The sequence below is a fragment of the Lynx rufus genome, unplaced genomic scaffold (assembly GCF_022079265.1).
Source record: "Lynx rufus isolate CCGP_SWC_20201006 ecotype Redwood Valley unplaced genomic scaffold, mLynRuf1.p SCAF_7, whole genome shotgun sequence".
NCBI classification, from domain to species: domain Eukaryota; kingdom Metazoa; phylum Chordata; class Mammalia; order Carnivora; family Felidae; genus Lynx; species Lynx rufus.
Genome location: NW_025814889.1, coordinates 130,386,613 through 130,407,801, shown reverse-complemented (window position 1 = coordinate 130,407,801; position 21,189 = coordinate 130,386,613). Strand labels below are relative to the sequence as shown.

Genomic DNA, 21,189 nt, shown 5'->3' with positions numbered 1-21,189 from the left:
CACCAACGGTGAGATCATGACCTGAGCCAAAATCCAGAGATGGACACTTAACTCACGGAGCCACCCAGGCGCCCCCCCCCCGCCCCTTTATTAAAATTTTATTTTTAAGTAATCTCTACACCTATCATGGGGCTTGAATTTATAACCTCAAGATCAAGAGTCTCACGCTCTACTGACCAAGCCAGCCAGATGCCCCTGTGCACTTTTCCAATTATTTTTTTACGGTGAATTTTCGGAGACAACTGATCGGTTTACTTTCTCTTCTATATCTCTAAACCTGTCTAAGAGTGGGTGTTTGTATCCTTTTATTATTTTTTTTCAAAGTTTGTTAGGTGAAAAATGGCATCCCATGTTGTTCTGTCTGCATTTCTAAAGACTCATTTTTTTTTCATAATTAGTGGCCATTTATGTTTCTTCTTTCTTAGTTGCCCATTCCTTTTTTTGAACCATTTTTATTTTGGAGTACTTGGGGTTTGTTTGTTTTTTAATGTTTATTTTTGAGAGACAGACAGACAGAGAGAGAGAGAGAGAGAGAGAGAGAGAATGAGCAGGGGAGGGGCAGAGAGAGAGGGAGATAGAATCTGAAGCAGGCTCCAGGCTCTGAGCTGTCAGCACAGAGCCTGACTGGGGGCTCAAACTCACGGATTGGAGATCATGACCAAAGCTGACTTCAGCCACTTAAGCGACAGAGCCACCCAGGCGCCCCTAGAGTACTTGGGGTTTTTCTTAATGACTGAGAAGAGCTCTTTGTATATTGTTGGTAGTAATTCTCAGGATTGCATCATTTTTTTCCCTAGTGTTCTTTTGCCTTTACATCATAAATTTTTTCTGAAGTTATAATTTAATCATGATAGTATGAACATTCTAAAAGGAAAGAGTAATGAGAAATTTTCCCTCTTCGATATAAAATATATTATAAAGCTCCCATCATTAAAGTATTTTGGAACTAGCACAGAAAGGTCAATGGATACAACTCAGAAACAGGTCCCAGCATATATGTTAGAAAGGTGATGAATCAGTGGAGAAAATGGTGTGTGGATAACTGGGCTTTTACGAAAATTGTTTTAGCTTTCCCCCTCATTCCACAACCAAACTGAACTCCAAATGGATTAAAAGATAAGTACAATTTTTTTTTTATTAAAAAAAAATTTTTAGTGGCCTCTACGTCCAACGTGGGGCTTGAACTCACAACCCCTAGATCAAGTCGCATGCTCTACCCACTAAGCCAGCCAGGCACCTCTAAAAATTTTTTTTTAATAACAAAGTTTTTATCCTCGTGTAGTGGGCAGTGACCAAAAAGAGTGGCGCTTTGCCTACCTGAGAAAAAGTGCACACACACACAAATTCGTAACAAAAATCTGAAGGGAATGTGCCAATTCATGGCGTGAAGGTAAAGAGGCCTGGAAGTGCACCCCAAGAACCCGTCTGAGCCAAGATCCGGAGGCCAGAGGACCGCAGCGGGGTCTAAAGGCAGGGTCAGGAATCGAACTCAGGGCGCCCGCAGCGGATCCCGGGCTGAGTCCACGCCCGCCCCCACCCCCCCCACCCCCCACGCCACCATAATTATGTAAAATAGCACTTTTCCCATATATGGTACTTAATATCTGTTCTTCTGGTAGGAGGGCACGGGACCGGGAAAACAGCTCGAGGGGCGGGGTGTCAGAGTCCGGGACCTCCCCAGCCGGCTCCCGCCCTGCCTCACCCCGCCGCGGCAATGCACCAAAATCCCTGCCCGAGCCCTCTGCGAGCCTCCTCCTCCTGATTGGACTCTCTCTGTGTCTATCCCCCCCCTGGAACCTGGCTGTTCGTCGGACCCGCCCTAGGGGGCGGGGCTCCCGCCTAGGAAGCGCGGAGGAAGGTGGAGCGGGCGGCGGTGGGGGCGGATGAGGAGGATGAATAACCACGCCTTTGGTCTCAGAGGCTCCTCTCACCCCCTTCCCACGGGCCAAGGTGTCTGTCCATCACAACCGAGGTCGGACTGGAGTGGGCGAGGCAGCTGAGGGGGCGGAGTCGTGCTCCAGGCTCCGCCCCGGAGCCGGCGCCGGGCTGGAATAGGCGGGCGGCTGCTAGGGCGGGGCGGGAAGGCGGCGAGGAGCCGAGCTGGGTGCGGTGAGGCGCGCAGATCACCGCGGTTCCCGGGAAGGGTACGGAAGGCTGAGCGAGACTGACCTCCTGCAGCTCCCGCCTCGCGCGCTCGCCCCCCACCCCCGCCGTCGCCCGAGCGCTCGAGAAAGCCCTTTCGGGAGAAGCAGCGCCCGTTCCCCGGCGCAGATCCAGGTTCAGGTGAGCGAGCCCCACCGGCCGGTCCCGCCCCGGGCGGGGGCGGTGGCGGCGGGACGCGCGGCGTCTGGGGCCAGCGGGCCGACGTGTGGCTCTCGGCCTCCGCGCGGCCGGCGACCGGCGCGAGCGGGCGCGAACGACGCGGGGCCCGGCCGGGGCACCGCATCCTTCCGGGAGGGGCCCCGGGACCCCTGCGCGACGCTCGGGGACGGCGCCGCTGGAGGCGAGGCCTCGGGAGCCGGGAAGGCTGCGGGGCCGGCGCTCCCCGGAAACCCTCCGCCCCTCCCCCTGCCAGGCGCACTGCCCCGGCGGGGCACCGGGAGCCTCGACCTCCCCCTGCCGCCGGGGCACGCGCCCCGCCCTCGCCTCGCCAAGTGCCCGAGTTGGGCAAACTTTTTAACCCCTTCCGGGGAGCCGCTGTCCCTGGACCCGAACGGGTGAGCCGAGCTGGGGGGCTTGGGGCAGCGGCTCCTTTGGAAGTTTTCCAGGCGTTCTCGCCACGGAGGTAACGGGCAGGCGGGGACCGTTTGGCAGCTGTCAGGGCGTCCTCCTGAGTCAGACTCGGACTGTCCTGCTGTAGACATTGCGCTCGGCTCAGTTTCCGCCCTCCGCTCCCGACTTCCTCATTCGCCCGGCTGCGATCGGTCGGGCGGAGGAGGGGGACCGGGAGAGGTGCGGGCGGGTGCGTGGGCACCGCGGATCTGCGGGGCCGGACGAGGCAGGAAAGACTACCCCCCTCCTCTACAGCCCCTCAGCCGTTGACTTCTGACTTCCGCTACCCCGGAGAGGAAGGCCCAGGAATGCCCGCAGCCATCTGCGCCCTCCCGGGAGCGCACCTGATTCCACGGCACCTGGGGGCCGCCCCACGCGGGCGGGGGCGGGGAGCCGGGCCCTGCGCCTTTAGGACCGGCCCGGGGCTATTGCATCGTCCCTGTTTGGGCCAAGAGTCGGCGTCTTTACCCTCCCTCCCCCGCTTCTCTGTACTGGGGGCCTCACTCCACCCTGTCCAGGGGCCACGGCGGGGGCGGGGGGGGGGCAGACTGCACCCCCGCATCCCTGCAGAGAGCCCAGTCGTTTATAACAAATTCCCGGACAAGGTGGCCGGCTGCCTTGACTTGGGGGCAGGGTGAGGGCCCAGCTGCAGTCTGTGGCCCCACCCAACCGGTGTGGGGAGAAAGATTCCCGGGAAATCCCAGGTCTTGGCAGGTCCTGGAGACAGGCGGCTCTCTTTGCTGGGCAGTTGAGAGGCCCGGCAGCTTCTCGGTTCACTGCATCCTTTTCTGGGTTTAACAGGATTTCAGAGTAACTGTTGAGTAACTGTTGAAGGGGAAGAGAGCAGCAGCTCCTTCCTGCAACACTGTGGCCATTTCTGACTCCTCCGATACCTGCCTCATAACCTCACCTGGTGGTTTATTCCCCTTTTGGTAAGGAGGGAGGTTGCTTTAAGGCCTGTTTAGACAATCACCCGATTAATATTAGTCAGTTTATATACAAGGCTGCTAGATGCATGGGGGAGGGTACATAGATGTGTAATTGAGCAAATATTTAACTGCCTGCTGTGTGCCAAGGACTCTGCCAGGTGGTGGGGGGTGTGAGGTTGAGTAAGACCTGGCCCCTGCCCTCGGGCACTTAGGGAGAGCCGAGACAAATCTGTAGATGACATGGCCCTCAGAAAGGTACTGTGAGTCATGGGGACTAGGAGAAAGGAGCCAGTCCACTCTGCTGACATCCCAGAGGCTCTTGGAGGAGACCTCTGCCCTCCAGGGGTTTACAGTCCTCAAGGGGAAATAGCATCTGAATGACTGAAATACAAAGGCAGCCTGTGATGAGCGTCCCAAGCACACCAGAGACAAAGGATTCGAGGAATTCCAAGAGGGAGCACTTGTGTCTGGAGCTAGGGGGACAAGGAGGGAGGCTGGCCCCGGAAGAGGGAGCCCGCTGCAGGGCTGCAGGCTGGGCAAACTGAGGCAAGCCCTCAGTGTTGGAAAGCGAGGCCTCCTATTAGTGCGTAATTGAGCAATCAAGAGATTGCTTAGTGTAATTTGAGAGTCACTGTGCCCCCCACTTGGCTGCTGGGTGACACCAAAAGGCTCTGCTTTGGGCAGATCCAGGTGCCTGGATTGATTGGCAGGCTCTGTTCTGGGAAGGGCAGCTGGAGAGGGACATTCTGTGGGGCTGCTTACCTGGGGGGCACATGAAGGTCCAGGAGAGAGAGGATCAGGGTCCTGGCTTTCTGTTTGTTTTGTTTTTGTTTTTGTTTTTGTTTTTTAATTTTAAACTCTTTAACCTAAGGGGTTGGAGATAGGAGAACTTCCCTCTTGCAGGATGAAGGACGCATGTGAATCACAGGCTGCCTCTTGCCTGTTCTTGCTCCAGAAAAAACAAAACAAGGATCTGTTAGCTTTTTAGAAGGAGCAAAGCACACTCAGAAAATGCAGCATTGTTGTGCGGCCTGGTAGGGTATTGCTAGAAACCAGACTAGCTGTGTTTTCTTCACTTCCTCTTCTAGCTAATCCTTCAATAAAGTGCTTAAGACAGCCCTTACCAGCTTGACATCTTTATTTCAAAAGGAGAGGAGGGGTTGGCTGTTGTTTTCCCCTGAGCCTGGCCTTACCCTTCTCTTGAAGGGGGAGAAAGAAACCCAAAGCAAAGGGGGAAAAAAAAAAAAAAACCCATGCCTTGACAGCTTCCTCCCCAGCATCATGTTCCAAAAATATTTAGAATAACAAAATCTGTGTGTCGTCTTAATTAAACAAACGTCCTAATTTGCTGAGCATAAAACAGCATCTCTGCCCGCAGGGGCAGGAAGTGCATTTTCCCTTTGTGCAGCCCCAGAGAGTCACTGCCTCTCCGCCTTAACCCTTGGTGCGCTGAGCTTCTGGGCTCAAGGCCTCTGGTGACAACAGAACGGAGTCCTGGCTGCCCCCTGGGGAGTGGTGGTGCTCCTGTGGCTTACAGAGTCCCGTTCTTAGATCTGGGAAGAGTGGGGGCGTGAGCTTTGGAGCTAGGCAGAGTTCAGATCCTCACCCTGCCATTTAATTAGGTTTATGACCTTGGGCAAGTCGCATAACCTCCCTGCGTCTCAGTGTCCTTATCTGTAATATGGGAATGAGTACCTACCCTGAAGGACTAGATGTGAGAACTAAAAGAAATAAGGTGTGTAAAGGGCCTCATACATAGTGGCTATTTAAGTTTTTTAAAAAAATGTGTAAATGGCCGGTCTCACCTCCCTGGGTCCTCAGGTGAGGAAACAAGGAAGGGAAGGGTAGATGGTTTTCCTGGCTCCTTCCTGCTCAGTGCTCTTTCTGCTTTCTAAAAATGTGTGTGTGTGTGTGTGTGTGTGTGTGTGCGCGCGTGTGTGTGCGTGCGCGCGCCTTGTGGACTGTAAAGCCCAGGTGGGTCTGGGACCCATCCGCTGATGCTTTTGGATGCACTTGGTAATGAGCTTGTGCTGCGTAGCCTGGTTTCAGGACTCTGGCCCAGGCACAAGGTGTGCAAACTATCTGTGGTTTTAGTTCTAAAACATGGTTTCCTGTGATCTAGGAAGTCTAGGGTACAGCCAAGGGGTGACATGGAGAGAGCACAGGACTCAAGGGCCTTGAGATCTGCCTTCTGGCTCTGGTGGAGGAAAACTTGATTTGGATAGAAAGGGCCCTAACATCCTCCAAAGACATCATGACAGTTTATGTGCCCACCTATGAAACACAAGAGTGCCTGGGAAACTGGAAGATTCAGTAATCTTAATTTCTCGGAGATGCCCCAAGTGTTTAGAGCACAGCCTCACGCCCTACTGATGGGAGTGTAAGTTTTAACAACCCTCTTTTTAAAAGTACTTTGGCAGTGTCTGCAAAGCATAGTCCCTCTGACTAATTTCCAGGAGCTCAACCCACAGAAAAACTCAAATATGCAAAAGGAAATGTCGGAGCATATTCTTTACAGCATTGTCATTAAAAAAAAGAAGAAGAAGAAGCAAGCAAACTGTCCATCAAAAGGATCAATTAATCATGGCACAGTGGGGATCCTTGTCGCCCTTAGAAGAATGAGGCCGATCCGTACGTGGTCACAGGGCGTGCTCTCCAAGATACGTCGCAAATGGGAAAAACTAGGTGCATAGCAGGATATATGGTGCTCCTTTTTTTTTTTTTTTTTTTTGGGAAAACAAAGTATGTCACCGGGGCTCTGCATGGAAAGATTCTGAGATGCTGGCAATAGTGGCTGCCTCCAGAAAGGGAAGGAGGCCCAGGAAATGAGCATTATTCTTCAGTAAATGCCTTTTGGGTTTTATTACGTGTCAATATAAGGGGATCTTCTGGCCATTCTTGTAGGTTTCCACTTCAAAGTGCATTGCTTTAGACTCCAGATTTCATATTGAGTGTCTATTGTGTGCACGGAAGGAGGAAGGATCCTAGAAATGGACTGGCTTGCTCTCATGGCTGGAGCGTTTTGGGTCCCGTTTTCTTCCCCCGTGACGTCATATTGCCAGAGTAACCCCTCAAACGAACGCCTATTCTGATCCACTCCCTCGTGTGCTGGGAAATGATAGATGATGGCTTTTTCTTCGTATGAGAAAAGGAAGCTCGCAGTGTGTGTCTGGAAAGTATTTGGGGGATACCCTTTTGCCGGGCTTCCCATGATTCCCCTGGCTCCACATCACACGTGGTTCTTTCCTGGGGAGCCCACTCTGACCATTGGGCGAAACCAGATGGATTTTCTTCTTTTTTTAAGTTTTTTGTATTTCTTTTTGAGAGAGAGAGAGAGGGAGGGGAGGGGCAGAGAGAGAGGGAGACACAGAATCCGAAGCAGGCTCCAGGCTCTGACCTGTCAGCCCAGAGCCCAACACGGGGCTTGAACTCAGAAGCCATGAGATCATGACCTGAGCCGGATGAAGTCGGGTGCTGAAGTGACCGAGCCACCCAGGCGCCCCCAGATTCTCTTCTTTTTTAAAGTTGGAGTCACTGCAGCCACTAGCGTTCCCCTTCCCACGCTGTCCCCAGTTGCCCCTCAGACTTCTGGGTTTTTAATGCATTAGTAACAGTGGAAAAGCCCAAATTCTTGAGAAAACGTGATCAAAAAGGGTGTTTTGAATTGGAGGGCCCTGATCCCCTTCTCAAGAGAGACTGTCTTAGCCTTGGATGACGTGGGTACTGGAGAAGCCACCAGCTCTGCTCACCGCTGAGTTGGCTTTTTTTTTCCTGTGGCGCAGCCAGCCGAAGACCCCCCATCGGGGTCTCGGACAGGCCTGTGTCCCTGCCAGGCAGCCTCTGGGCCTCCTGGAGGAATGGCATGAGTCACACATGAGCACACAGAATGAGCCTGGGTCTAAAGTGGGCCTGCCACCCGATGGCAGATGGTTTGAAGGCTGGAGGCTGGCTGGGATCTCCCCCGCCCCGGTCCCCACCTCCCCACCTCCCCACCGTACATTTGGGAAGCCTGAGGGGAGCTGCCCTCTTGCACCTGATGTGTGTCCCTTTAAAAAGTAACTCAGGAGGGCTTCTGTTGGCATTTCTCAGGCCCCATTCTGCCCTCTAGGTGATTCAGCACCCAGAATGGGACACAGCACACGCCTGGGGCAGGTGGGCCCAGGGGAGCCTCTCAGATGGCCTTTGGCTGAGGGTGAGGCCTTCCTGGGAGTGTCTGCAGCGGCCGTCAGCGGCCCTCTTCACCTCCAGTCTCTCCACCAGGAACCCTCCCCTCTGGCTGAGGGAGCCTCGCCTTGCTGGGCCTTCCGGAAGTTGCCACCGAAGGGTGTGGCTTCCTGCTGAGGCAGGTTGGGCTGCTGCCTGGAGGGAAGAGGAAGGTGTAGCTTGTCGTCCCCCCGCCCTCACTCGCCTCCTTGGTGCCTCTAGGTTAGGTCCTCACAGGTCCTTACAGTCCTTCCTTCCCAGAAGAACAGGCCCCCCACCCCGGGGAGCTTTCTCTCACCTCCGTGGAAATTCCCATTTTAGGAACTTATCACCTTCAAGACTTCTCCCTTTTCACTTGAACTGTAATTCCCAGTGTCGCCCTGCCCCAAAGGAAAATGAACAGCAATAAAACCCTTCCTGCTGAATTTACCTAGAATTAAGGAGTGTCTGAGCTGGATGGACAGTTACCCCCCCCACCCCCCACCCCCACTAGAGGGGGGGAGCGATTTACCCCAGCTCTTTGTTGCAAGGCGGTGGGAAGCTTTGGCTCCTGGTTTCCCTCAGAATCACTTAGCCTCCTTTAAGAGTGTTTTCAAAGTGTTATCTTCCCTTTCTTGGCCTTTATGCACTGTTTAGCCAAGGAACACACACTTAGCCCCTTTAATCTGTCCTCAGGAGTTTATTCTTCCACACCCTTCATCCTTTTCTTCTGGTGGGGAGGGGCACTACGGTTAAGAAATCGGGTGGGAAGTGTTCTCGGTTTCTCTGAACTTCTTCCAGCTGGACAGGGCCCCTTCGGCTGAAAGCTCGCACGGCCCAGAAATCAATATTTCACGTGGGGGAGCGCCAGGCCGCAGGGTGGGCCGTTCGGACGGCCACACTGGCTCTCCACTGCCTGTTCGCCGGTCCTCGTTTCTAGTCATTTCTAGTCGTTTCTAGTCATTTAAGCACTGAGCTGGTCGGTTTCTTGTCTTTTCAATATGAAGCCCGTGGTGGAGGGAACAAAACAAGGGCTTTGGGATCAGGCAGAGCTGGGACCAGACCCCCGCCTGTGCTCCAGCTGTTAGACTGCGGCCTCAGTTTCCCCACCTGCAACACGGAGATGCCTGTTTTTTTCAGGCTGGTAATTACATGTAAAGATAAGTGAAGTGGTCCAGTTCTTTCCTTCCCCTTCCTTCTTCCTCCTTTTTCATGGTCTCACCAATATCATCTGTCCTCCGTGGGCAGTAGGAGATGCGTGGTCAGATTTTAAAGACTTTAAATGTGTCTGACAAGTCTGTCCCTCGATAACAAAGTGTGAAGGTGAAGAAGGCTGAGGAACCTGCCAGAAAATCTCCTGGGTCGGATGCTGAGGTTTTCAGGGTCTCGACCTTTGCGGTACAGTTCATCTTGGCACATGGATCTGAGCTGGGTTAGGGATCTGAGCTGGGTTAAGCATTTTTTAAAAAGGGCGTTATAAAGCAGGAGAGGCCCCTTTATTTAGAGTTGCCTGTGTTCAAAAGCCGCTGCACTTCCTGTGTTTTGCATGAAGTCACTGGGCTGGAGAAGGAGCTTCCTGTCTGATAAACATAAAGACAGGCATTGGAACCGGTTGGGGGTGACTTAATCTAACTGGTCTGGGATGGGGGAGAAGACCCTGGAACCCACCGGACTGGGGACCTGGAGGTCAGAGGCAGAGTCTTCCCTCAAGTCTGGATCCATAAGTCACCTCGTGCCTGGCACAGAGGCGGCTCCTGGTTAACACAGTGGAGTTCAGGGCTCACTGGTGACTTTGCCTGTAAGCCTGGGACGAGGAGGTCCAGGCAGCCACGGCTTTAAAATACCACTCACTGCTCTCTCCACTTTACAAAGCATGGGTGCCAGGCACTTGTCTGGAAATCTCCGGGCTAAGAAAAGTGGTGGCAGGGAGTCATCTTAAAGTTTTTGTCTATTTTTAATATTTAAGACCAGCTCTTGGGTATTGAGGGTATTGACCCCAAATTTCTTTGGCAAATCTCAGTCGTCCGAAGACTCCTGGGGCTCCCGCTGCATGGCCTGACCGTGCTGGGCTCGGTGGGGCTTCAGTAGAGGTGGAGGGCAGAGAGCCCAGCTCCGTCCTCAGCGGCCTTACCCTCTAACGGGGAGTTGGGACACTGGGGGAGAGACTCGTCATGTCTGTGTACCAGGCACACTGCTGGTGCTTTTACATGAATTATCTCATTTAATTTTTTACCCCAGTCTCATGAGATAAGAAATTACCCCCATTTTACAGATGAGGAGACTGAGCAGGTATTCAGATTCTGGCACTCTGACTCCAGACCCCTGTGTGACCTTCACCCCTGAACTTGTGTTTCCTCACTTGAGGGTGGGCTGCTCCCCAAGAACTGCTCTTGCACAGGTGGCCAAAAACTCGTGAAAGGAGCAGAGGTTTGGGCTGCTGCAGAAGGGGGGCTCTGTCCCGTGGGTGCGACTGTGTACTGAGAGCAAGGTTGCTGGATCCCTAGCGTTGCCTTGGCTACTGACATCACCTTTAGCCTCAACTCGCCATTCCTCAGATGTGTGTGGTTGGTCCTAAGGGAGGGCAGGTGACAGACCATGGCAGCATAAGTCCTGGCTGCTGTTGGCTGGGCCCTGGCTGGTCTTCACTGGGGAGCCAGCCAGCTGGAGGCTCGGCCGCCATCTTGACTAGTGGGCTCTTCTTGGCCTCAGCCCACTTGCAAACATGCATTTTTTCTTTTTTTTTTTTAATTTTTTTTTAAACATTTATTTATTTTTGAGACAGAGACAGAGCATGAACGGGGGAGGGTCAGAGAGAGAGAGGGAGACACAGAATCTGAAACAGGCTCCAGGCTCTGAGCTGTCAGCACAGAGCCCGACGCGGGGCTCGAACTCACGGACCGTGAGATCGTGACCTGAGCCGAAGTCGGATGCTTAACCGACCAAGCCACCCAGGCGCCCCAAACACGCATTTTTTCTTTCCTTGATTCGTTTATCTGCCCCTCATTGTTCCGTTGTCATGCCTCAGAACTTACTCTATATGCTAGGGACTGGGCTGGGTGGTGCTGGGACTGCAGAGGTGAAGGAAGTGGGGCCCTTGTTTCCAGGAGCTGACAGTTGTCCCAGGGGAGAGGGCCCAGGGGGCTCTGCGAAGGCTTCCAGGAGGAGGGGGCATCCAAGCCCATTGCAGGTAGGGATGTGGCCTGGAATGTGTCCAGGGAGCTTTGTTGTTCAGGCGCTAAAAGATTTCCTCTCATCTTGAGGAGCGCCGGGCCCCAGCCCCTCTCTCAGCCCCCTCCGTAGCCCATATGGCCCATTAAAGTCTAGTTCCTTGTGCCATTCCCTGGGAAACGTGGGAGTGCAGAATTCCCTTCCCAGGTCCTTAGCCTCCGGGTGGGAGTTCTGCCTGTGCCCTCTGGTTCTGTGGTCAGCACGCTGTTCCCAGCTGAAGGGCCGGGGGTGCGATTTTTCACAGAGTGTTGAGAGAGACGTAATTGTTACTGGAATTAGTTTGCTTTTTAAAGTAAAAAGGGGAGTGTTGTTTATAGCAAAACAGTATAATAACAAAGCTGACAAGAAGCAGATTTGCCCCTCAGTCCGTCCACGGTTTGCGTCTTTCTGGGTTTCCTGTCCACACACATGCCCGTTGTACAAACCTGTGAGCAGAACAGATACTGTTGTGCTCTGACTCACCCAGCACTGCAACATAAAGTTTCCTGTGTCGCAACAGTCTCCACAATTATTATCTTAGTGGCTATGTTATGGTCCACAAAGGGGAAGAACCATTATTTCCATTGCCAGAAAGTTCCATGGGTTTTAGTGACTCTTGAGATTCATTCAGCAAATACATCCTGAGCATCTGTTCTAGGGCAAGAAACTGCTACGTGGCTGGGCTGTAGCCGAATGAGGCATCACAGGCCCTGCCCTCAAGGGGCTCAGGTCTAGACTCCAGGAAAAAGCACTTTACTCTGGTGTTGTGGGTTGTGTTAGAGGTGAGCCTAGGAGAAAATGGCGGCTTGAGCACCCAATTTGAGTTGATGGAAGACCACTGTGTCTTCAGTGGTGAGACAGCTTAGGAGCAAGGACCTGGGAGATCTTTCTGGGCTCTTTGGAGTTAGATCTCCAGCTCCCGCACCCCCACACCCAGCTTCGCGGGCCTGGGCCAGAAAACAAACACCCTGGGAGGAAGGTTCCGAGGGGCCCTGTCCCCTGGGGAAACCGCCCCCTGGCCCTCCCGAGAGACCTCTCTGTACCTAGGTAAGGGACAGCACGGGATGGGCAGGGATGATCTCTGAAAGGTCCCAAAGCGGCTGGCAGGCCACTGGGCTCTGCTGAGGTTACTGCCCAGGGAAGATTCAGGATTGTAGCAACAAGTTGCAACACTTTAGTTTTGTTGTGAAGAGAAAGTTTCAGAATCTTAGTGGCTGCTTTGGAGTAGATAGATGTTTACAATGGTAAGGGAGTCATTTGGGCCTGGGCTGGGCATGAGGGGAGAGGATGGGTGGCCAAGGGTCTAGAAAGGAATGCAGTGGCTTTGTTCTAGTATTTTCTTTCATTCCACATCACTGGCTTCCTGCAGGTGTTCCTTTCTTTGTTCTCCCTGCCCTGCACTGTCCTGTCCCCGCAGCTCCTGGCTCGAGGAAGCCTACCCTGAATCCCGCCGTCTTCCTAGAGAGCAGGAGACAAGTCCTTTGCTGTTCCGAAAGGAGCTTGTCAACCCCACCCGGCGAGGGAGTGAGAGGGTGGGGGCAGCCCCAGATGTGGTCGCTGGGACACTTCCGGGCCCTGTTCACGTTTCAGGCTTTGTCCACCAACGCCAGCCCCCTCTGCAGCCTGCGGGCAGATCTGGGTCAGTACCAGGCTGCCCAGGGGTGACGTTTGACCAGGAGAGTTTCTGTCACTGTCCTCAGTGCCACCCATTGAACACACACACTCAAAAAAACCCCGAAACCGAACCAAACTTTATTTTTTTGACGTATTGACTGAAAATTGCTAATAAGAATCACATGTAAGCCGGGCATTTCAGCACTTGGTAGATTATCTCCTGTCACTTTGTTGACACTTCTGTTTGGTGGTGATTATAAGCTGGAGATTATCTTGGAATTTATACCATCTGTAATTATGGGCCAGCTCCTATATTGGAGGTGGGAACAGGGACTAAGAGAGTTCGATAAAGCAGGAGTCGGTGGTGGACCGTGGGCCAGGGAGTGGGTGACTCCAGAGGTAGCAGCTGGGTTTCCGTCCCATTTTCACTCGGTTTATTTGTTCGTTAGATATGCTGGTGGTGAGATGGAGCCTGCGTAGGGGCCCGGGAGGCATGACTGGTTTACGACCCAGGTCTGTAGCTCGCACTCTAGAGTGGCAAAGCAGACGGCGGCCGGGCACACAGGCTCGCCATGGCAGGTCAGGATGGTGGACCACAGTGGTCAGACAAGGGCATGTACGGGGTCCCCCGGGTGGGCTGGCTTCGACCAGAGAAGTTTGTCTCTCACAGCTCTGGAGGCTGGGAGTCCACGAGCAAGGTGCCTCTGGCAGCCCAGATCTCCTGAGGGCTCGCTCCCTGGTTTACAGACGGCTGTCTGCTGTGTGCTCGCATCCATGGTGTCTCCTGCCTTCCTCCTCTTCCAGGGACACCAGTCAGATGGGGGAGGCCACCTTGATGCTCTCTCATTGTTCCTTCCTCACCTAAGGGCCCGTTGTCAAACACAGTCACATCTGGAGGTCCTGGGGGTTACAGCCTCAATGGGTGAATTTGGGGGGGTGTGGGACACAAGTCTGTCCATAATGGCAGAAGGGAGTGGGTGTGGTTGTCAGTGGCGGGGGGGGGGCTCTCTAATAATCCAGCAGCATTCTTCCTATTCTTCCAGGTGTGAGGGGCTTTTCTTGATCTCCCCAGTTTATTTAAGTGCTTTGAGCCCCAGGTTCCTCCTCTGTAAAGTGTGGCTAATCTCAGTGTCCTTTGAGTGCCTCACCAACCCTTCTGTGAACTCCGCTCCTGGTGGCTCCCAGTAGGTGTCAATCCCCATCCCCTTTCCTTCTGTCCCTCGTTCCCCAGAGCCCCTTTTCCTTCTATCCTGCTTCCTCCTCTCTGCTGCCCAGGACCACTGCAAAGTATCAGGGGGCTCGTGGAAGGGACCGGGTTGTTCCAGCTTGCTCTGCCTTCCTCACCGGGTCATCGCATCCTGCTCCCCCCCCCCCCCCCCCCAGTTCTTGTCAACCAGTCATTCTTGCAGATGGCTTGTCCCCTCTGATGAGCCATAAACACTGTTTTTACACGAGTGACAGGTATCACTTAATAGAATGCCGGTGCGGGGAATTTAAACTTACAACCCGAGTTGCTGCCCAGTAATGCTTCCCCTCGGCACTTCTCTGTGCTGGCTGACCTACTTTTGGGTCTTGCTTCCTCCCATTCGAGGTGCTGCTCCTGAGACCCTTGTACCATGCCTCGCCCTTGGTGGGCACGTAAGGTCAGCTTGAGGAACCAGGAATATATATATTCACGCGGGGTGTGCGGTTTATCATCGGCACCTCCGCTTAGCTCTGCAACACCTTGGGTGGAAGGAGGGGTCTCAGTCTTAACCACTGTAGTGTGTCTATGTCTGGTCCTTGTGTAACAGGCAGGGGGCTCTGGGGTTAGACCCTTGGTCCTGACCCTGATTCTCTCACTTGCCAGCTCTTTGGCCTTGACAAGCCACGCCCCCTTTCCATGCCTGTTTTCCTCATGTGTGGAATGAGGTAAATAGAGTCGCCATAGAGGATTATGATGCTCAGTAAAGCTTGGCTCTATTGTTTATCTGTTTTTTTTTTTTTTAATTTTTTTTTCAACGTTTATTTATTTTTGGGACAGAGAGAGACAGAGCATGAACGGGGGAGGGGCAGAGAGAGAGGGAGACACAGAATCGGAAACAGGCTCCAGGCTCTGAGCCATCAGCCCAGAGCCTGACACGGGGCTCGAACTCACGGACCGCGAGATCGTGACCTGGCTGAAGTCGGACGCTTAACCGACTGCGCCACCCAGGCGCCCCTGTTTATCTGTTTTATTGATACGCACATTTAAAAAACATCTTTTAAGCAAGCTCTAGGCTTGAACTCACGGCCCCGAGATCCAGAGTTGCATGTTCCACCGACCGAGCCAGCCCGGTGCCCCTGTTTAGACACAATTTGTCCAGCGCAGTGCCAGTCTGTTATAAAAATGTCAGTTGTTATCCGTTTTCAAAACCCTATTTTAATCAGTTTTTTTGCTTTCGATATAAAGTTTGAAGTCAGGCTCAGGCTGACGCAATGCAAGTCTCCCAGTCCCATGAAGGCGGCGGTGTAAATGTTCCTGCTTTATAGCTGGAAAAGCTGAGACCCAGAGAACCTGAGTGCCCGGCCCCAGGTAGCGGGTGAGAGAGCCCAGATCCTCCTCGACGTTGACCTGATGCCCGATTATTTTCTGTATTTGCTTTCGTTGCCTCCCCTGCCTTCTCATCCCACTTCACACAGTCAGTGGGGGGGGGGGATGTTTATGAACCTGGGGTCGGGAGGCGGTCACGCTTTTGCACACAGCCTTAAAGCAGTGAGTTCTGGTGCCGCCCCGCTGGCTTATGGGCCCAGGTGTAAAATACAGCCCCTCCTGTCACTCAGAGACCCATCGGCGGGCAGCAGGTGGGGTGGGCGGCCAGGTGTGTGAGGTCGGGTCAGCCCGGTTCCTGCAGGGCAACTAGCTTTTCTCCCGCAGCTTTCCAATGCCGCCGCCTCCCGAGCGGCCTGCCAGCCGACAGCGCCCTGCTCTCAACCTGCCGTCTGCCCAGAGCCGGGCCTGCCGCCCGCCCGCCAACTGTTTCCTCCTTTTGCCAGAGCGAGTTGGAGGTGGCTGTGTCGCGCCCAGTGCTCGTTAAAAATGCCTCATTATGGGATTAATTGCTCGGTGGCATTTACAGGCCCCCCATCAGTGTTGTGACTTCTCGCCTCCGACCGGCTCCAACTCCTTCGTCCAAACCACCTGGAGTTGGTTCTGCTGACTTTCTGGCCGGCACCGCGAGCCTCGCGTCAGAGAAGGAATGGACAGTGGCCTCCCAGGGCGAGGCTGGGGATCTGGCGGCCTCCCCCCTCTGCCACTACTAGTGCTGGAACCCGGGCGTCTTCAAAGTGAGGACCCTTCCAAGATGCAGAGTGCCCGGGTGCAGACTAGTGCAGTATCACACAGGGCAGACCAGTGTATTACAGGGAGGCTGGGAAAGGACGGCCCTCTTCCCCTTTAAAACGAGTCGCGGGCTTTAATTAGCCTTAGGTTGAAATAGTGGACGCCCCTCCCCCTCCCCCCCTTCTGGCTTTCAAACAAGAATCTGAAGAATGTGATCCTCTGTGCGGACCCGAGCAAAGATCAGGGGCAGGATTCAAAGCTCTTCCGGGGGCTTTACCAGGCAGCCTTTGTGCTCCTGGACCGGGGACATTCCGCATTGGTTGTGGCTGGAAGCCTCTGACAACTACAGGCGCTTTGAATTCCTGGCTCCGAAGGGGACAGCTGGGAGGGGTGGGGGGAGTCAGGTTAAAGAGGAGTTTGCCAGGGAAACGCGTCTGACCGAGGGGCTTGGCGTCAGCCAGGAGGATCGCCTCTGCGGTGCGTGACACCGGGCAGATCGTGGGTCACCGGAGGCTCCTTCCCCTTCTTGATGATTCTGTCTGGCCTTTACAGACCTCACTCGTTTGCTGCCTCACCAGGTGCTCAGAGGGCGAGCCGAGTGGTCAGGCATGAAAACCCTAGGGCCGCTAGTCAGACTTCCGGGGCACAGACACCAGCTGCTACTACCTGCGTGCCCTTGAGCAAGTCACTTAGACATTCTGGGCCTCAGTTTCCTCATCTGCAGAACCGGATCCTAGAAGAACGTACCTCGCGGTTGTGTGGGCTGGGGAAGCTCTCCTACGAAAAGCACCCAGAACTCAGTGCTAGCGGGTTTTATTTGTGGGGCGTGGGCCCGGTGACACCCAGTTTACGGATGAAGACAGGGAGGTTCAGAGCCCTCAAATAACATTCCCGGAAGGGCGCTTGGGTGGCTTCGTCGGTTAAACATCCAATTCTTGGTTTCGGTTCAGGTCATGATCTCACAGTTGCGTGGGTTCGAGGCCTGTGTCGGGTTCTGTGCTGGCAGCACGGAGCCTGCTTGGGATTCTCTCTCTCGTTCTATGCACCGCCCCCCCCCCCTTAAAATAACTAACATTCCCAGAGATTCCCTCAAGCTCTGGGTAGAGACTCCCGCACTCACCCCAGGCCAGCCCGACTCTAGAAGTGTCACATTTTGCCCTGATCCCACATCCCTGGAGTGTGCACACACGTGTCTTGTGTGCACCTGCCTGTGTGTGTACAGGTTTGTGTGTGTGCACATGTCTGTGGGATGGGTTCGGTGCGAATCCGGCAGCTGTCTAGAGCAGGGGCCGCTGCTCCTTCCTTCTCTCCTGTGCGGCCTCAGCCTTGGCCCCTTTGGAACCAGACCCGGGCAAAGGGGCAGTTCTTGGCAGGTGGTTAAATAATCAGCAGCCGGGTTTCTGGTGAAGGATGTGGTGAGGTCATTGCTGCAGCCAGGCTCCCTGCTCAAGGACAGCTGGGGTGGCCAGCCTTTCAGACGGGGGCATCACCACAGCCTCCTCGAGGGATTAATTAGCCTTCTCTAGTAATCTAATTTCTCTGTAGCGTGGGAGATACACGGGTTTTATCTCTACTCTGCGACTAGTTCTTGGGTGATTTCCCCCAGGGAGGCCAAAGGCTCTGGGATGCGGCCTGCCCACCCTGGTTTCTCTGGGGAGCTCGGCCCTGTCCTCCAGGCAGCCTGTGTGCCCAGGGCTGGCACCTGCTGGCTCACTTGAGAATAGTCCCAAGTGATGGCAGTGTAGGGAGGAGGGACAGTTCGGCGTGCAGGTTTGGATTTCTTGTTTCTGCAGCTCAGGGTGATCTGGAGCAGCCCAGGGGAAGTGGCCTCCTGCCCCAACCATCCTGAGTCCTTCACTTCCCACGACAATGGTCACTGTTGGCTTGTCCTGACTGCAGAGTTTGTCTTTTGCTCCCTCTGACCTCTTTTGTGAGATCCTCATTAGCCCTCTGAAGAGTAACGAAGGACGAGAATCCTCTCAAGTCTTTGTTCATGCCGCCTGGGTGGAGAAGGAGGCCATGCCAGAGTCCTTTTGCCTTTGAAATTGGAACTGGGGACCTGGGTATGTGTGTGTGTGTGGGGGGGGGGCTTCTAAAAGACCATGGACTGTACTTGAGGGTCTCGGTGGGCCCCCTAAGGTGGTAGGCAAAAGGTTCACTGCCGTCAGCCAGTTCTCAAAGGGGTCCTTACTGGCCGAAAGCGTTCAGAACCAACGATCCAGAGAGAACGTTGGGTTTCCTGTTTATAGAGTGTGTGCACGCGCGTGCACGTGCGTGTAAACAAGTCATCCACAGGCTATTTGCAGGCACGAGGGTTAGGTTATGCCACCCCACGGGTGTAAGTACAGGGAGAGTAGCTTCTCTGAGCTCATGTCTGCAGGACAGTGGCCTTCCTCTCCCATCTGATCTGTCTTGCATCCAACTGTCCCTCTCATGTCACTTTTGGGCGTCTCTTCGGCATGGGGCTGGGGCTGCGGCTTGGAGGGGTGATGTTCTCATCATAGTGGATTGGATCTGTTGTGATGCTGCACCGAGGAAACTCTGTCCTTGCCACCTTCCCCGTCCTGGGCTGTGGGTCCTCAAAGGATGTTTCCTAAGTGCCCAGTTCCAGGCAGTGCGCTTTATCTCCCTGAGCCTCTGATTTTTTTATTTGTATTTTTACTTTAAAATTTTTTAATGTTTATTTTTGAGAGAGAGTGACAGAGTGAGCGGGGGAGGGGCAGAGAGAGGGGGAGACACAGAATCCGAAGCAGGTTCCAGGCTCTGAGCTGTCAGCACAGAGCCCGACGCGGGACTCGAACTCTTGCGCTGCGAGACCATGACCTGAGCCGAAGTCAGGTGTTCAGCCACCTGGGCGCCCCCTCGGAGTCTTTTTTTTTTTTTTTTTTTTTTAAGGGGGAGGGTGGGGAGCAGGATGGCTACCAGGGCTTTATTGAGGTTGTCGGGATCAGGTGACCGAGCAGCAGGCCACGAACATGCCCAACACATGTCATGTGAGGCGGCTGCCATCCTACCTGCTGGAGGTTTGACCTCCACAGAGCCTTGCTTTGGCTTTGGACTTGAGCTGCTCTTTGGCCCAACTTGTGGTCTTGGGGAGTTACTGGACCAGCCCAAGCCTCATCTACCCAGTGACAGTGGAGTCAGACTGGTGTTTTATAGACCGTCAGCTGAGACCTCATTGGTGGGTCGTGAAATTACTTTCACGGGTGGCAACCAGGGTTTTTAGACATGAAATAAGATAGACTCGAATGGGAAATAATCAAGGTGAATAGTCTGTATCTATCATTTCATGAAGCTTTTCGTTTGACATGTTTGTGTGTATTACCTAAATAGTCTTTATTTTATTTTAGTTTTTTTTTTACCGTGGGTTGAAATAAAAAAAAAAAGAAACGTTGGCACTCCAGGGTGAGAGGCTCCGGGGGCCTCTTTCAGTACTGACTTTGTGTGGTTCCCGCCTACAGGTCTGAGCTGAGCTGAGTCTCCTCCTCCACTGCAGCTGAGCCTATAAATGGAGTCCCTTGCAAGATCAAGCTCTTTAACTCGAGTTCTTCACAAAATTCTGGGAAATGAGCTACATTCCTGGGGTGGAATAAATCATGTTGAGTGAGGCTAGGCAGGATGTGACTTCAAACCCCCCGAAGTGGGCTGTGGGAGGGCAGTGCCGTGACTGACTCATTATGAGCTCAGTGGCGACACAGACTTCTTGAGAGAAGAGGCAAAAAGATTGTGGCGAGGGGGGCCCGCAGGCCCCGGGGCGCCACCAAGCACCACACTCCTCCGTTAGCCTATTGTGATCCTCACAATTGTTCTGTGAGTTGCGCAGTGCGCTGACTACACTGCAAAGCTGGGACTGTCACCTAGACCTGGTGGGGGCTGTACCTTCACATGCTCTCATGTGCTCACAGCTGTCCTGAGGGGGAGCTGGTCGCACTTCCGTTTTGTAAATGGAGAAATTAGGGCCCAGGGGGCCGAGTCAACGAAGCAGAGTTTGTTCTGTTGGTTTAGTTAAGCGATGGGTCTGGAATTCCTGGGCCAGCCTGGCTGCCTCCTGAGTCGGGTTCCTTCTCAGATGCCTTCTGGGAAGGTCATGAATAAGTTATCACCACTTGGAAAGGCTTGTCTCCTTTCAGCGATGAAGCTCATTATCAGAGTCCATTTGTATGAACGCTTGATCAATTCAGGAAGATCGTGTTGACCCCTGGCCAGTCATGTGTCTCTTAGAAACAGATGAATCAGATTTGACTGGAAGGGTGGGTGAGGAGGAGGAGGGCAGTGATATGATCCGGGAGGCCACCTGTCCCGAGCTTCTGCTGCCTTGCCTGCTAAAGGGGGAAACAACCAGAGAAGGTGCAGTGTTATCGATCTTAGCGTCATGCCCTCTGAGAATGGATGGCAGAGAGTCTGGTGTTGGATGCCTGGACTTTGGACCTTTTGGGAGACTGTCACCTTCCCCGTGACTCTGGGTCATCAGTGTTATGCTGCACTTCCCTGTGTCAAGCAGCGGGGACCCAGTGGTGACTGGGCCCCATCTGTGGCCTTAGAGCCCTCGGCTCAGCAGGAATAGGGTTCGGATGGCTGTTGGTGGTAGTGGTTACACTACTCAGTGCTTTTTTGGGTTTGCGTGCGTGCGTGCGTGTGTGTGTGTTATTTAAACATCACTCAGAATAACAGGCTGCTGTAGTCCTGGTAGGCCCTGGACAGAGTGTTCTTCAAAAATTGTCTTTAGTTTCTCATCTCGGGTTGCATTTCTCAGCCGGCATGATGTGGACTCAGGAAACCAAGCGCACTGCACTTTCCCGTTGAGACAGTGGCCGTGTAATTACATCTTTTCAGTATGGTTATTTTTCTGCATTGGGTTTCAGCAAACTGTGCTCACGTGCTCGAGGAAAGAAAAGCTGTCCTCTTGGCAGAACCAAAGGGAGGGAATAACCCCTCTGCCGCAGGAGTCCGAAGTGTTCAAGTTCCCCCTTGTGCACATGCGTGCCGCCTAGGCCTAGCCAGGTCTGGAAGGCGGGAGGGCAGGGTCAGTGTGTTCAGGGCGCATTCCTAAGGGGAGGGCAGCTTCTGTCCACCTTGTCACACCTGGGGGCGAGGCTGGGGCTGATCTGTGCCCGGCAATTTGGGAGGAGACACTGGCCCAAGATATCTTGGTTCTCTTTGCGGTCTCTCCGGGTAGGCGAGGCA

At 53.9% G+C, this 21,189-nt stretch overlaps 1 protein-coding gene across 1 annotated transcript in view; it reads left to right on the top strand.

The window, feature by feature from the left end:
• The first annotated feature begins 2,101 nt into the window (after positions 1–2,101).
• The window catches only part of MYH9 (myosin heavy chain 9), a 93,890-nt gene continuing 74,802 nt past the window's right edge, over positions 2,102–21,189 (top strand). Inside the window, exon 1 of the mRNA XM_047067330.1 lies at positions 2,102–2,283. The gene's annotated coding sequence lies outside the window, so the exon portion shown is untranslated. The remainder of the gene's footprint in view (positions 2,284–21,189) is intronic.